The sequence below is a fragment of the Schistocerca americana genome, chromosome 6, assembly GCF_021461395.2.
Source record: "Schistocerca americana isolate TAMUIC-IGC-003095 chromosome 6, iqSchAmer2.1, whole genome shotgun sequence".
NCBI lineage: Eukaryota > Metazoa > Arthropoda > Insecta > Orthoptera > Acrididae > Schistocerca > Schistocerca americana.
The window spans coordinates 289,859,580-289,867,079 of record NC_060124.1 but is presented as its reverse complement, the minus strand read 5'-3'; the positions used below and the strand labels follow the sequence as shown (position 1 = coordinate 289,867,079).

At 55.2% G+C, this 7,500-nt stretch overlaps 1 non-coding gene and 1 pseudogene across 1 annotated transcript in view; both read left to right on the top strand.

The window, feature by feature from the left end:
- LOC124621151 overlaps nucleotides 1-744 on the top strand; it is a 3,280-nt pseudogene extending 2,536 nt beyond the window's left edge.
- Nucleotides 745-6,290: 5,546 nt separating this feature from the next.
- Nucleotides 6,291-7,500, top strand: part of LOC124620968 — a 1,910-nt gene continuing 700 nt past the window's right edge. Inside the window, exon 1 of the ribosomal RNA XR_006980467.1 lies at nucleotides 6,291-7,500. This exon is cut by the window's right edge and continues 700 nt beyond it. This is a non-coding gene — a ribosomal RNA (small subunit ribosomal RNA).

Below are 7,500 nucleotides of genomic sequence, written 5' to 3'. Positions count from 1 at the left end.
CGCGCGCCTGCGCGGCGTTCGCGCCCCGGTGCTTCAACCTGCGTGCAGGATCCGAGCTCGGTCCCGTGCCTTGGCCTCCCACGGATCTTCCTTGCTGCGAGGCCGCGTCCGCCTTAGCGTGCTCCTCCGGGGGCGCGCGGGTGCGCGGATTCTCTTCGGCCGCCATTCAACGATCAACTCAGAACTGGCACGGACTGGGGGAATCCGACTGTCTAATTAAAACAAAGCATTGCGATGGCCCTAGCGGGTGTTGACGCAATGTGATTTCTGCCCAGTGCTCTGAATGTCAACGTGAAGAAATTCAAGCAAGCGCGGGTAAACGGCGGGAGTAACTATGACTGCACTCGGCCGAGCGGCCGGTGGTGCGAAGCTACCATCCGTGGGATTAAGCCTGAACGCCTCTAAGGCCGAATCCCGTCTAGCCATTGTGGCAACGATATCGCTAAGGAGTCCCGAGGGTCGAAAGGCTCGAAAATACGTGACTTTACTAGGCGCGGTCGACCCACGTGGCGCCGCGCCGTACGGGCCCAACTTGTTTGCCGGACGGGGCACTCGGGCGGCGCTGTCTGGGATCTGTTCCCGGCGCCGCCCTGCCCCTACCGGTCGACCATGGGTGTCTATAGTTCGATGTCGGGACTCGGAATCGTCTGTAGACGACTTAGGTACCGGGCGGGGTGTTGTACTCGGTAGAGCAGTTGCCACGCTGCGATCTGTTGAGACTCAGCCCTAGCTTGGGGGATTCGTCTTGTCGCGAGACGAGACCCCCAGGGGCTGGTCGCCAACAGGGGCACGTGTGGGCTGCTTTTTGCTTATGCTTCTGTACGGCGTATCGGTCTGGCCGGGCGCGCCGCACCCAGGGCGCTGCATTGGGTGCGGCGGACGGCGGCGTATCGGTTGGCGGGCCCCCTGCCGCCTGCGCGGGCGCTGCGATGGGTGCCGCCTCCGTGCGCGCGGCGGGGGAGGCGGCGCCGGCCGGGCGCCTTGTGTTCTGCCGCGCTACAGCGTATCGCTTTGGCGACGGGCGATGGGTGCCGCGATGGGTGCCGGACGGTCGATGTCGGCCCACCGGCCGGCGCGCCGCGCGGAGGCGGCGTCGTCGGGCGGGTGTCGGGCGGTCGACGGTACGTTGTCGCCGTCCCCCACCCGTCGTGTGGTAACATAGCGTCCACCGCAGTACGGTGACCTACAATACCCCTACACCATGGATGTGAAATAAAATATAATAACACATGATGCTCCGCAAGAAAATAGACTTGGGATAGGGTGTGTCGTTGGCAAGTCCCCGGGGCGGCTAGTGTGGGTGGTGATAAGTCCGTAGTGGGCGAGGTATTACGACGACGACATGAATGTCCACGGTCAACATACGATGCCGCCATCTATGCGAATGTGACGCAACGACATTGACATCGAGCCCAGAAACGGCACCTCCATCTACAGGGATCCGACGGAACTACGCGAACCATGCCGGCAAAACAGTATCGCCATCTATGAAAATACGGCGAAACCACATGCAATACCTCCATCTATGCGAATCGGACAACACTACGTCCGCCATGTCGAGCGCACCACAAAACATACCGCCATCTGTAGGTCTCCCGCAACATGACCTCCTGCAACGACGATACCGTCATCTATGAGACGCCAAGCCGACTAAGACAGCGATGGGCCCACAGTGCCCTTCTTTCGACCCCACCCACAAAGCCTGCATCCTCTGTCGACAACAGCACCCCAACGCCAGCGCCTCTGCCGCACGAAGTCGTGGACCGGCAATCACTCCACCTGCACCCGTTCGTGCCCCACCCCAACCGCCCAACTCGCAACTCCAGCGGATGAACGGCGGACTTTGCTCGCACTCGCAATGTGCAATCCACCCCTATAACGTGCGTTTCATGAAGAGTTATGTCCAATATGCGACATTCCCGCTGTCCCTATACATGAGCTGCGAGCTGTACCACTTACGAGCTACAGACGCGATCGCGTTGCTCTCTGTACGAATGCAGATGCTCAGCGGTCAGCTAGGAGGCGCTCCATCCATGTCGGTACCGGTGAGCGTTGCACTCGCAGTCGCAAAAACGTACGGCAAGTATATTACTCGGAAGAGTCAATGACAATCCAAGCCCCCCTGCGTGGGAAGAGTCTTTCTAGGCCATGACCCACCGGAAGGGCGCAGCGTCCCCCACCCCAACATGTGACGTCACACTATCCGTATTGACGACTAGACTGATTCCTTATAATCATTTGCCATACACCGGTGGAAGCTGCCGAGACGAGTAACTACATGGCGGCCTCGCCGTGTCACTAATGTACAGAGATACAACAGTTTCGACTGGAACCGGATGAAACGTATACACGGCGCTGATTAGTAATAGATAGAGCCATCAAAATACAGATAATGTATACAACTGTCCGTATACATGCTGAAAGACTCTGCTCACAATCACAACCACACGTCAACCAGACACTCTTATCACGCACTACTCTCTGCCTGTAACAGGCACAGAGACAATATGTAAGCACCAGCATGGAACAACACCCAGTGCATCCTCTCCGCCACATTAGACAATCCACACTATCATAACCAGACCGGGAGGTCCACTCACAAAACAGAATATCCCACCCTTCCGACAACCACCATTGCTCAGCTAAGCCACCAACACCCACACATGTCCTACACAGGGGTACACCCAACATCACAATACTGCCTCCTGTCACAGCACACAAACAATGGCAGGAATGAAAGACACAGGTCTGCCACAAGCATGGAATCAGAGCGCCGCCTGTCATGAGCCAAAGGTGCATCCTGACGTGGCAAATCAGATGATGCCGCAGGCATCCACTTACTATAATCACAATCAACAAACCGGCCGCCGCCGCCGCCCCCCCCCCCCCAATACACCTTTCCTTACAACAATGTGTACCTTAACCTAACCCATATTGTACCTTAACCTAACCCATATTGTACCTTAACCTAACCCATATTGTACCTTAACCTAACCCATATTGTACCTTAACCTAACCCATATTGTACCTTAACCTAACCCATATTGTACCTTAACCTAACCCATATTGTGCCTTAACCTAACCCATATTGTGCCTTAACCTAACCCATATTGTGCCTTAACCTAACCCATATTGTGCCTTAACCTAACCCATATTGTGCCTTAACCTAACCCATATTGTGCCTTAACCTAACCCATATTGTGCCTTAACCTAACCCATATTGTGCCTTAACCTAACCCATATTGTGCCTTAACCTAACCCATATTGTGCCTTAACCTAACCCATATTGTGCCTTAACCTAACCCATATTGTGCCTTAACCTAACCCATATTGTGCCTTAACCTAACCCATATTGTGCCTTAACCTAACCCATATTGTGCCTTAACCTAACCCATATTGTGCCTTAACCTAACCCATATTGTGCCTTAACCTAACCCATATTGTGCCTTAACCTAACCCATATTGTGCCTTAACCTAACCCATATTGTGCCTTAACCTAACCCACGTTGCGCCTTAACCTAACCCACGTTGCGCCTTAACCTAACCCACGTTGCGCCTTAACCTAACCCACGTTGCGCCTTAACCTAACCCACGTTGCGCCTTAACCTAACCCACGTTGCGCCTTAACCTAACCCACGTTGCGCCTTAACCTAACCCACGTTGCGCCTTAACCTAACCTATATTGCGCCTTAACCTAACCTATATTGCGCCTTAACCTAACCTATATTGTGCCTTAACGTAACCTATATTGCGCCTTAACCTAACCTATATTGCGCCTTAACCTAACCTATATTGCGCCTTAACGTAACCTATATTGCGCCTTAACCTAACCCACGTTGCGCCTTAACCTAACGCACGTTGCGCCTTAACCTAACCCACGTTGCGCCTTAACCTAACCTATATTGCGCCTTAACCTAACCTATATTGCGCCTTAACGTAACCTATATTGCGCCTTAACCTAACCTATATTGCGCCTTAACGTAACCTATATTGCGCCTTAACCTAACCCACGTTGCGCCTTAACCTAACGCACGTTGCGCCTTAACCTAACCCACGTTGCGCCTTAACCTAACCCACGTTGCGCCTTAACCTAACCCACGTTGCGCCTTAACCTAACCCACGTTGCGCCTTAACCTAACCCACGTTGCGCCTTAACCTAACCCACGTTGCGCCTTAACCTAACCCACGTTGCGCCTTAACCTAACCCACGTTGCGCCTTAACCCAACACACGTTGGGCCTTAACCCAACACACGTTGGGCCTTAACCCAACACACGTTGGGCCTTAACCCAACACACGTTGGGCCTTAACCCAACACACGTTGGGCCTTAACCCAACACACGTTGGGCCTTAACCCAACACACGTTGGGCCTTAACCCAACACACGTTGGGCCTTAACCCAACACACGTTGGGCCTTAACCCAACACACGTTGGGCCTTAACCCAACACACGTTGGGCCTTAACCCAACACACGTTGGGCCTTAACCCAACACACGTTGGGCCTTAACCCAACACACGTTGGGCCTTAACCCAACACACGTTGGGCCTTAACCCAACACACGTTGGGCCTTAACCCAACACACGTTGGGCCTTAACCTGCTCTGTAATTGTCATACGACGCGTTAAATTAGTGTAGTGTTGCCTAACTGCAACCCCCGCAATATAGTTTGCTACTCGCACTGCCCGGTCCCCAGAGTATCGCTTCATGTTAAACACCTTGCAGCTATACACTGTAATGCGGATGGCAGCAGGACGTACATGCTCAATGCCCTTCGCAGTTGTTCATTGGCATTCGCATGGCGAAGCACAGCCTACGTTGTGGTACGGCTTGTGTCAACTGTCCGCTGATGTTGTACGTCCAAATCACACACTGTACTGCACATTGGTCCTCATGTACTGAATGATACATCGTGGTACATGTTTGACCGTACCACGACTGCGCCAACAACGGCGAACCATACGGTCCAAATATTGTGCACTCAGCTACGTGTCGTCTCCCTATAAGAGCTGGATTGCAGTATGGTATGCCGTGGATGGCGATCAGCATGAGCCGTCTGTTGATGTAGTGGCGCGTGTTGTCAGACGTAGTCGTCTCTTCTCACACACCGTGATAGCATGGTGCACTGCGTGCCACATCTGCGACATGCGACAGAGGCCGGTTGACAGTCGTTCGCGCAATGGACATCGCATACGTACGGGGGCCACCTTCCACGTGTTCGCGAAGCGTGCACATGTTGTTGCGTGTATGTGGGCAGACATAGTGTGTCGTGACACCTGACACAGGCATGCAACAATCGTTGAATTTGCAAATGGCGATGGACGTCTACGTTTGCTGGTGACGTTACGCAAATGAACAACTGGTAAACCGTTGTGGTGCGGTTGTTCTCGCTAGAGGTGAATCAGTGATGGCGACGATCGGTTGAGCTACCAACCGGTTGTTTCAGCGATACCCACCATGCCCACGAACGTGAATGGCATGTGGGTGTGAAGCGATACGCGGCGGTGGCTGGGTGGGACCGTCCCCGGCCGGTGAGGGGGGGCCTCCCGGCGTGCTGGCCGCGCGGTGCGTGGGCGCACGCGCTACAGCCGGCTGGTGGGGGCGGCCAGTGGCAGGCGCGCCGGCCGACGGAGGCGGCAGGCGGCGCAGCTGCGCGCCGGCGCACCCTGCACGCGGCGCCGTGCGGCCAAAGTAGGTCCTCGCGGGCCCGGTGCGAAGCGCGGTGGACATCTGCAGTGTGCTGGTCCGATTGAGGACTGTGTGCGCTGAGGATGCGCCGCCGCCCGGCGCTCGGCGCCGCGACGCCGTCTGCTGCTCGGTCGCCTCTGCGGTTCTCGCAGGTGGTTTGTATCGCAGCTGTGCGGACGTGTTGGCGCGTGCGCTGTGCTGGGAGAGTTCGCTTCGGCACCCAAGTGGGGCTTTTGTCCTTCTGTGGCGCTGGCGTTGGAGCTGCCGGCCACCGTAGGTGGCGCGTGTTGTCTCCCGCCGGCAATGCCACGACAGCACGCTCCCGGGCCTCTGTCGGCAGCGGCAAGCTCAGTTGGGAGCACGGGTGGTCGCACCTAAAGCGTCTACTCGCCAAACTCCGGGCGATTGCGCCTCTCTCGAACCCGACCAAGTACTTAGGACGGCGCTGCGCGCCGCCGGGACCTGAGAGGGTTTCGAGGTGTATTGTGCAGGGGAGCTCAGCCTCCTCCTGTTTGCAGAATAATTGAGCGGACGCTTGCGTGTTCGCGCGGGCCCCCGGGACACACTCCCGGGCGGCCGGCTGCTCAGCTCTAGTTGACGCAGCTCCCTGGTTGATCCTGCCAGTAGTCATATGCTTGTCTCAAAGATTAAGCCATGCATGTCTCAGTACAAGCCGCATTAAGGTGAAACCGCGAATGGCTCATTAAATCAGTTATGGTTCCTTAGATCGTACCCACGTTACTTGGATAACTGTGGTAATTCTAGAGCTAATACATGCAAACAGAGTCCCGACCAGAGATGGAAGGGACGCTTTTATTAGATCAAAACCAATCGGTCGGCTCGTCCGGTCCGTTTGCCTTGGTGACTCTGAATAACTTTGGGCTGATCGCACGGTCCTCGTACCGGCGACGCATCTTTCAAATGTCTGCCTTATCAACTGTCGATGGTAGGTTCTGCGCCTACCATGGTTGTAACGGGTAACGGGGAATCAGGGTTCGATTCCGGAGAGGGAGCCTGAGAAACGGCTACCACATCCAAGGAAGGCAGCAGGCGCGCAAATTACCCACTCCCGGCACGGGGAGGTAGTGACGAAAAATAACGATACGGGACTCATCCGAGGCCCCGTAATCGGAATGAGTACACTTTAAATCCTTTAACGAGTATCTATTGGAGGGCAAGTCTGGTGCCAGCAGCCGCGGTAATTCCAGCTCCAATAGCGTATATTAAAGTTGTTGCGGTTAAAAAGCTCGTAGTTGGATTTGTGTCCCACGCTGTTGGTTCACCGCCCGTCGGTGTTTAACTGGCATGTATCGTGGGACGTCCTGCCGGTGGGGCGAGCTGAAGGCGTGCGACGCGCCTCGTGCGTGCTCGTGCGTCCCGAGGCGGACCCCGTTGCAATCCTACCAGGGTGCTCTTGAGTGAGTGTCTCGGTGGGCCGGCACGTTTACTTTGAACAAATTAGAGTGCTTAAAGCAGGCAAGCCCGCCTGAATACTGTGTGCATGGAATAATGGAATAGGACCTCGGTTCTATTTTGTTGGTTTTCGGAACCCGAGGTAATGATTAATAGGGACAGGCGGGGGCATTCGTATTGCGACGTTAGAGGTGAAATTCTTGGATCGTCGCAAGACGAACAGAAGCGAAAGCATTTGCCAAGTATGTTTTCATTAATCAAGAACGAAAGTTAGAGGTTCGAAGGCGATCAGATACCGCCCTAGTTCTAACCATAAACGATGCCAGCCAGCGATCCGCCGCAGTTCCTCCGATGACTCGGCGGGCAGCCTCCGGGAAACCAAAGCTTTTGGGTTCCGGGGG